The sequence below is a fragment of the Rhea americana genome, unplaced genomic scaffold (genome assembly GCF_003343005.1).
Source record: "Rhea americana isolate MKP2758 unplaced genomic scaffold, rheAme1 scaffold_91, whole genome shotgun sequence".
Classification (NCBI taxonomy): domain Eukaryota; kingdom Metazoa; phylum Chordata; class Aves; order Rheiformes; family Rheidae; genus Rhea; species Rhea americana.
Window position 1 is genome coordinate 1007893 of NW_028187100.1, and position 8961 is coordinate 1016853.

The following is an 8961-nucleotide window of genomic DNA, read 5'->3' on the forward strand; positions in this document are numbered from 1 at the left end:
GCACACTTAAAAATAACGCTGCTAAGTAACACTTTTTCCCTGGTTTTGTACATGACGTTCTGCAGTACCCTTTATAGAAACCTCAAATACTCTCTCTTTTTTTCCCTCCCCCCCCCTCACTTACCAGATTTTCTCTCTTTTCCATCTGGCAGATGTTTTTTTTTCCTGTGTGGCACAGGGCTCAGTACATAATTATTCTGTTGCAATAGCCTGAAGCCGTAGTCTTGGGAAGGAGTCCGCTTGCACGGAATCATGTCCCTGTCTTTTGTGCTCAATGTATTTTCRGTTTGGATTTTTTTTTTCTGGGGTTTTTGTCCAGTCTGACAAAAATCTGTTTAAAAAACTGCTCTGAGAAGCAGTGATCACCTAGACTTTGTGTGTCCTGAGACTTTAGTATACTGCTTTAGTATCCAGGCTTGAAATTGCATCTTTTTTTTGGACTCGTCTGTTAGGTATGCTTACGTGGACTGAACTCTCTTTGCTTTCATTGTGGTCCTACCTGCTGACTGTTTGCAGTCTGGATTTTTTTGTTTGTTTGTTTGTTTGCTTTTTCCCCAAGTCAACAACTGTGTTGGTCCTTACTTTTTTTTATTTGTTTATTATTCTTTGCATGCTGATCAMATTGCTTACTTGTCCTGAACTTCTGTCGATTTGGCAATATTCTTTCTTGCTATTGACATCATTTTTGTTCCAAGAATAGTATCTTGGTATCCCAGCACAGTGTCCTGGGGGAGGGTACACAGTAGTCATAACCAGAAGAATAACTTAGTACAGGGTTTTTTCAGTGGTGTTCCAAGCTGTTTCAATCCTAGCAGCTGTATTTCACTGAGAACTTGTATTGAAATTATTGATTCTTATGTCTCTTTTAGTGCAAGCTCATGTAATTGCTTAGGTATGGAATTCATGTTTTTTGTTGGATTAGAGTTTTATTCCCCGAACTTTGCTTTGCGTTTCAAATTCAAAGGTTCCCTGACACCTTCTCACAAAACAGTTAAGTCAAACTTGCCAGACCAGATAGGTTTTATTCTGATCGTGATCTGTAGAGGGGAGCATCCTCCCTAAGGATGGAAGAGAGGTCTGTAGGGTCTGTTCAGCGCTGTGTGCTGCGCTACCTTCTAGTGGCTTTACATTACACTCTGACCTGTAGACCTGTAACTCTGTGGGGTGCTCATCTGGCATCTTTGGAGGAGACCAGAGTGAGAAGAAAGCTTTTGCAAGGCTCTGTCCACCACTACCTTGTGTTACACGCTCGTGATCACCTGGGAAAAGGTGGAGGGCAGGCACAGGTCAAACGCATAACTTAGAAATACTGAAAGCTAGTGTTACTGGGAATTATCAGGAATAACCAAACTCATTTCCCATTTGTACGTTGGTTCTCATCCTTTAATCTCTTTGCACTGGAGTTTTTGTTAATGCTGCTATGTACATCATCCATTTGTTTCCTTATCCCATGTCACTTTATTATCAACTTTTATAAGATCTCCCTCACCTCTTTGTGGTGATTAATTAAATTATTTCTCTATTTCTCTCTTTTTAGTGTCAGTAGTGTTTATGGATTAGCAGTACTGGCTCAAGAGTGACAGTAGAGATCAGCATCAAGTCTACTGCCTTGGGTAAGTAATCTAATCCACTGAATTGTTCCTCACCATTGACATCTCTAATATCTATGTACCTACTCTCTTTCTGCTTGGTACCTTACACAACAGCTCTGTTAGGCTTTTATTTCCAAAGTTGTTAAAATTAGGCTGYCTACAACTTCCAGCAGGATTTGTAGATGAATATCATACTGCTTCCATTTGTATAAATATCCATTTATTTACTCTCTCTCAAACGACAGTCATTGCTTATGCAGGTCAGATCACTATTTAGATTTAGGGAGCCTTTTCACATTTTAAAGCCAGTGGCTTTGGACTTAACAGGTGGACTGTGGCATAGTAGCAAATATTTTGGTTGTTCAAGAAATAATCTGAAATGACCACTTGGAGCAATTCTGTTGCATGGCACAGGCACAGCAGCCAGTGCAAATACTTCAGTACGAAGCCCACGGGAACTGCAATGCTTGCATGATGCAGCTGCAGTGTGCATGTGCAGTAAATTGGACTCAGCAATTCAAAGGAAGGTGGGAGGTGGAAGCTCTGCCTGGGAGTTTCAGATTACTGCAGCAAGTTTACATGGAAGAGCATTTGACAAAATAAGACTATTTGTTGTGTTAGGCCTTGGAAATGGCCCACTTAGGTGACTTCAAGGTACAGCATTTTGCGTTTGGTCTAGACTGATGTGATCCGAGTAGCCTAGTGCATGTCAGATCTAGCAGTTTTATTTTGGGAATCGTTATCCCTTGCCTTTTTTTTTTTGGATGTCACAGTATAATCTATCATACAAAAGACTTGAGGTTCCTACGTTCCAGCTGGTCCTTTATTCAGGGAGCTAGTTTGAGTTGTGTGTCAGCCATGTGCCCCGCAACTGGAATGCGCCTGGACTTCCTCGTGTTTTAACCCCCTTGACAACACAGCTGACTTCCTAGCTGGTTGCTAGGTCTCCCCTTTTAACTCATGCTGTTGCTTTGTTTCATATTTTGTACAAATGCTTTCCAAGACCAGCGTGTGCTAGTCTGCTGTGACCTTCGCTGCTGGCTCACAGCCCTTCAGATACTGTCATCTCTGTACCTCTCTTCCTTGCCTTAAGAGTGTATGCTTGTTTTTTGAGCTGTGTGTTATCCAACCAGAGAAGCAAGCGTACTTTTATTTCTTGTGTCACATCTGCATAAGGCTAAATAATAAGTCTGCTCATTTCCTCGTTCACCTGGTTCTGTCCAAAGCTCCTAAAAGTCTATCTATGCTATTTGCTAGCTTCTGTCTTGCATTGTATTGAGCTTTCTCTTGATGGCTGTCTCGGTGCAGTAACTGCTTCATAAGGCTGTCTCCCCACTCAGCTGAGGCATGCTGCCTTTGTGCCATTGCTCTGTATGGCTAATGAACTGGATCCCATCCATGTTCACCTGTGTGCCACATATAGCTAGCTGGCTGTTTGCTTGCCCTAATCTCTTTAACAGCTCAGCTGGAACCAGCTGAGACCAGCAATGGTGGCTGCTGCTCTTCATAGTGTTTTAACAGCCTGTGATCCAAGGACATGCTTGCCTTGAGCCCGGAAGTTTGCTAGGAGAGTCGTTCTGCTTTGGAGAGCACAGCAAGCGTCTCCTTTTTCTGTCTGAGTCCTGCTGCCAGGGGCTCTGGGCTTTTCTGGCTTTAGTCATTGCTGYGCTTCCATACTGTACTGCATCTTTGGCTGCAGGACTGCAGCACATGAGGGCTGATGTCTGTCCCTTCTTTCCCCCCTTCTCCCCTCCCTGCAACCTTTGAAATGCCTGTCTTTGGATCTCTGACCCTTCCTATGCTAAATCACTGTTGGTGACTCTCCCTGGGATTTGCAGGCTGCCCCAGGTCTCACTGGATCTGGGTGTTGCTCCCRGTTTGTCAGGAACCCTAAACTCCAGTGCTAACAGCTTTTATTCCCTGGGTGGTTTATCAGTGGCCAGCTGGCTCCAGGAGCAGTTATCACCTATTGTCTCCCATCCTGGTCATGTTTCTTCAGTTTTACTGCTGCTTATCAGCGTTGCTGGGATTACCCTGCAGCTGGCCCAGCCCTCCTGCAGGGTTTGAATTGGTCATGGCTGTAAAAACATCCTTAGAAGTCTGACTGTTGGCCGGCAGCCACTTTCTGCTAGAGGTGTGTTTGGAGCTTGCCGGTTGGTTGGCATCACTGTGCACATGTCTCGCCTTCGCTGGAAGTCTCCACAGCCTCAATTTCCGGATGTGGTGCTGTTCCCCCATTCTCCTTTCCGCACGTAGCAAAATTATTGGTGCCTGTGTCTGTTTTATTTTCCCTGTCACTTGTGCTTTCCCTCCTGGGGMGGGATGTGTGTCCCTGTCTAGCCTGGGCGGTAGTAGCTGGTGCTCAGTTCTGCGCTCTCCTTGCCTGTAGCTTGAATACCAGTTTACTTCTGGTATTTGGAGGCATTCTGTTTCAGTTAGATCTGTTTCTCTCAGCAATCTGTCCAGAAAGCTGGAACTGATTTCTTCTGCTGCTACTTGCTTTCACCATTAAATAAATAAGTAAAAAAAAAAAAAAMCTCTTCTAACAAGATGGCAAGAAATCTCCATTTCTGACTCAGTGTTGACAGAASCAGTAGACTATATTACAAGCTCCTGTCTGCTTCTCCCAACAAGATAGATGAACACAGAATTTCTTACTATACTGTCCCAAGTTCAGCCCGGATATGTGAGCTCYGTTCTCGCTACATAAACTATGCAGATGTGTCTTGACTGAAGTTTCAGTGTTGCTGCCTGTTGCCTCTGTCTAGGCTTAAAACCGTCGATTTCCATTCTGTTGTTGCATAGCAAGTGTTAGAGAASTGTGTAATGAATAATCTGGAAAACCTAAATAACACTTTTAAAATAAGCCTTAGCAGATAGAAGTGCTTTATTGAGGTGCAGTTAATAGCACCGAATTCCAGCTGCTTAAGTACTTCTTCTCCTTTCTCCAGCACTTCTTGAGACTGTTCAGAGTTTAACGCCACACTCAGTAGATGGTCTTCGTGTCTGAAATGGAGACAGAGCATGCACATGTATTAGCCTAGTCAACACTATTATGTTACCCATATGCAAAAGGCAAAAATTATTTTTTTTTTTTATCGATGTCACATTTAATATGAGAGGAAAAGAAATAAAAGGTTATGCATATTTCTCATGATTGCATTTATTAGCGCTTAGATAACTTGTCCACCAGAGTCCAGCCCAAACTGAACTTTTCTTGGGATTTTGATAGTTGTGCTAAAGTCAGATGTGCTCAAAATAGTAACCATTAAAATATGAATATTGTATTTCAACATTAAAAATCCTGTACTGCATGGTGGTGGGAAGGAGGCAGGATATTTAAGAATTTTTTTCCCCTCTTTCTTTCGAGAGGGGGGTATTGCTGCTTGCAAAGAACAGTTTTTCTTTTTCTTTTTTTTTTTTTTTCTGCTTTGGCTCAGACACTTAGTGATGAGGTTTGGGTGACATTAATGTAACTTAACAGCCTGTTTACCCAGAATACTGATGGTAACTCTCTAATGTATCGATGGCTAAGGAGAGAAAGGGAGTTGTATTTATCCATAAATATTTAGTGTACTGTCCTGTTTATCTARCGTGTGACCTCTCTTGCACAGTGTGTTCCCTCCCCATCACCTTATCTGGTCCTTTTTATTTAATTGACTTTTCCAGTCCTGACAGTTGCTTCATATTCAGAAAATTTAAATTCCTCCCCCACAAAGCTTTCAAATCTAATTTCATTTTTGGCCTTGCTTCTTTGAGAAATTTTTTACTTTCTTAAAGACTGAGAGTATATATTTTCCCTGTTTATTTAGACAAGCTTATTTTGTCAACAGAAATGTAGTCAAATGATTTTTTTTTCATGAATTTATAATCCTGTGAGGTTTATGTATTAGGAATAATCTTTCTGAACTGGAAAAAGATTGTCCAATCTGTTTAAAATGTCCTACTTTCTGAATATTGCATCTCATTAGAAATATGCTTGCCTGATTGCATGCTTTTTTTTCTTGAAGAAAGAAGCTTGGGGGAAGAATATATCATCATCTAGTAATAATAGTTGGCACTTCGTATCTTCAAAGAGCTGTACAACTATGAATTAAATAATTTCTATAAAATTTAACAATATAGTTAGGGTAATAGTAGTATAGTTGGGTAGTAGTTTCTAATAATTTGCTGCGTTTTCCAGATGGAGAAAATGAGCAAGAGAAGTCAAGAGACCTTAGGCCATGAGAGGAGAAATAAAATCAGAACTTGAAATCCCGACTTTGCTGTCTTGTACAAGCCCAGCACCACACCTCTTCCTTGTTTAAACTAAGGAGAGAGAAGGGAGGGGAAAAAAAAAAAAAGAAAAGAGAAAGTATGATTCCCATCAGCAACAAAAGCAAAGAGAGATGTTGGGGAAAGATGTTTATCTTTAATGATCTTGCCCAACCTTGTTAACTATGTGCTGTTGTTGCAGTGAGGCGGGCAGGGCTGGTCYGCAGCCCCAGGAGCGGGGACTCCGCTCGCCCCTCTTGCAGCTGTAGCAGCCAGCAGGGCCTTGTTTTGATGTGATCTTGGGAATCTGGGCGTGCATCTGGCTGGAGCCTCCTCCAGGGAGCTGGCGCTACCAGAGGGAGAGACCTGACCAGGTGGTAGAAAAGTGTCCTGGTGCTTCCCACTTGATTGCATGTGCTTGTTTATTTTAATATATTATCTATCTTACTGACGTGGCTGTTGCATCTCAGTGTGTGGTTGGTGGGAGGTGTATAAGGAATGGCCTGGAGCTTCTAAAGCTAAAGCAGCATATGGATGACTAAGGTGGCTGAGGAGGTGGGGGCTGGTGACTTAATCTCCCCTCCGACCAGCAGCAATGGAAACCTTTCCTGTTGCATTTGGAAGTAGGATTTCTTTTTGTTGTTATTTTGTTTTATTTTCCAGCCAAACTGAAATGGGAAAAGTTAGGCATGCTAAATGGGTGCTGTGTTGACACATGCCATGTATAGAAAATTCTTTCATGTTTCACCCACTGTGCTCTACAGCATGTTTTTTCTTGTTTTGGTTTGTTTTTTTTCCTCCTCTGAGTGGGGTCTGAGAACTTTATTTGCAGAAATAATTTTATATAACTGCACTAGGCTATAGGGCATACTCTGGACTTTCTGCTGCTTATTAACTGATCGGCCYCCAGTGTGTGTTGAGTGGCTGTATAGGAAAGGTGATTGCAGTTAARTAGTCTCTTGTGGAATTATGAACTTTGTTACAGAGCAGTTGTGCAAATCTTGATAACAATATTGCTGGCAATGGGTTTAAATTTAGTTAAAACTTCTTCTTTCTTCAGGAATTTTGGCCTTTTACAAAGCCTAGGACGTTTTGGAGAACTGGGCTGCATTCAATCAGTTTAGCCCTCTTGGGGAGGATAGCTAATCTGCACTGCAAAAAGTGGCTCAGCGCAAAGGAGAGGAAATTACGGGAAGAATCTCTTTATCTTTCTTTTGAAAATTCCTTGGCTGCTTCTCCACAGATTCGCGGAAGTTCACAGGCTGCCTTCTGGCCGGCTTCAGATCCCATGATAAGCYCTTTCTAAGGGGGAGTCATGCACAACTTGCAAAAACAACCTGATTTCAGGCTTGCTCTAGTAGTAAAGGCAGTGGAGGGGGCAGCTGTCTTCAACCATGCACCCTGTCCAGGGATGCAAAATTTTACTTAGTGTTTTGGGGGGTCAAGATTTCACTCTAACAGTAGATTTGGTTTTCTGTTTCTCATCAGTGAACTTTTGCTGATACCTTAAGTCAGAGCTTTGATGATGGACAGCAGYACCAAGGTATAATAGCGATTCGCAGTATTTTTTTTTTCTTCTCCTTTGCTGTGAGAGATACTTGAATCACAGAATGRTTGAGGTTGGAAGGCACCTCTGGAGATCATCTAGTCCAACCCCCTTGCTCAAGCWGGGTCACCTAGAGCRCGTTAGACAGGATTACATCCAGGAGGTTTTTGAAWATCTCCAGAGAAGGAGACTCCACAACCTCTCTGGGCAACTTGCTCCACTGCTCTGTGACCCTCACAGTAAGAAGTTTTTTCTTATATTTAGGTGGAACTTCCTGTGSTTCAATTTTTGCCCATTGCCTCATGTCCTGTTGCTTGGAACCACTGAAAAGAGCCTGGCCCATCTTACTGACACCTTCCCTTAAGATACTTGTAGACATTTRTAAGATCCCCTCTCAGTCCTCTCTTCTCCAGGCTAAACAGGCCCAGCTCTCRCAGTCGTTCCTCATAGGGCAGATGCTCCAACCCTCTGATCATCTTTATAGCCCTAYGCTGGACTCTTTCCAGCAGCTCTATATCTCCCTTTTACTGGGGAGACCAGAACTGAACACAGTATTTGAGATGTGGCCTCACTATGCCTGAGTAGARCGATAGGATCACCTCCCTCGACCTGCTGGCAACACTCTTCCTGATTCACCCCAGGACACCATTGCCCTTCCTGGCCRCGAGGGCACATTGCTGGCTCATAGTCAACTTGTCATCCACCAGCACTCCCAGGTCCTTCTCTGCAGAACTGCTCTCCAGCAGGTCAGCCTCCAGCTTGTACTGGTGCATGGGGTTATTCCTCCCTGGCTGCAGGACCATATACTTGCCCTTGTTGAACTTCATGAGGTTCCTCTCTACTGAATTCTCCAGCCTGTCCAGGTCTTYCTGAATGGCAGCACAGCCTTCAGCTATATCAGCCACTTCCAGTTTTGTTGGGGAGGTGTGCACTCTGTCCCTTCATCCAGGTGGGGGGCAGATTTAGCTCAGTTGGCATTAGCAGCACCACRCTCTAAGGTCRTGGGTTCAATCCCTGTTTGSGCTATGCTGAGGGTTGGACTAGATGATCCCCAGAGGTCCCGTCCAACCTTGCCATTCTATGATGTCRTTGATGAAGAWSTTGAACAGGATGGGACCCARTACTGAGCCCTGGGGGAYGCCACTAGCCACAGGCCTCCAACTAGACTCTGTGCCACCAATGACAACCTTCTGAGCTCTGCCTTTCAGCCAGTTCTCAATTCACCTCGACGTGCACTCCTCTTGCCTACACTTGCTAAGCTTATCTGTGAGGACCCTTCATCTACGCAGCCAGTCATTCCATCATAGAAGGCTCTCAGATTGGCTAAGCATGATTTCCCCTTGGTGAATCCATGCTGACTACTCCTGATCACCTCCTTTTCCTCCACATGCTTAGAAATGACATCCAGGATGAGGTGTTCCATCACTTTTCCAGGGATGGAGGTAAGGCTGACTGCGTCTGGAGTCTTTTTTCAACCTCTGACTGTACCATGTTTCAGGCTTCTGAAGTCATCTGTATGGTAAAGTGTGCTTGCAGCTGAATGGGGCAGGGGCCCTGGTGACAAGGGAT

At 43.6% G+C, this 8961-nt stretch overlaps 1 protein-coding gene across 7 annotated transcripts in view; it reads left to right on the plus strand.

Annotated features, from left to right (window-relative positions):
- Positions 1 to 1537: 1537 nt before the first annotated feature.
- The window catches only part of PPFIBP1 (PPFIB scaffold protein 1), a 94427-nt gene continuing 87003 nt past the window's right edge, over positions 1538 to 8961 (plus strand). For all 7 annotated transcript variants that reach the window (XM_085324411.1, XM_085324412.1, XM_085324413.1 and 4 more), the window contains exon 1: positions 1538 to 1613. The gene's annotated coding sequence lies outside the window, so the exon portion shown is untranslated. The remainder of the gene's footprint in view (positions 1614 to 8961) is intronic.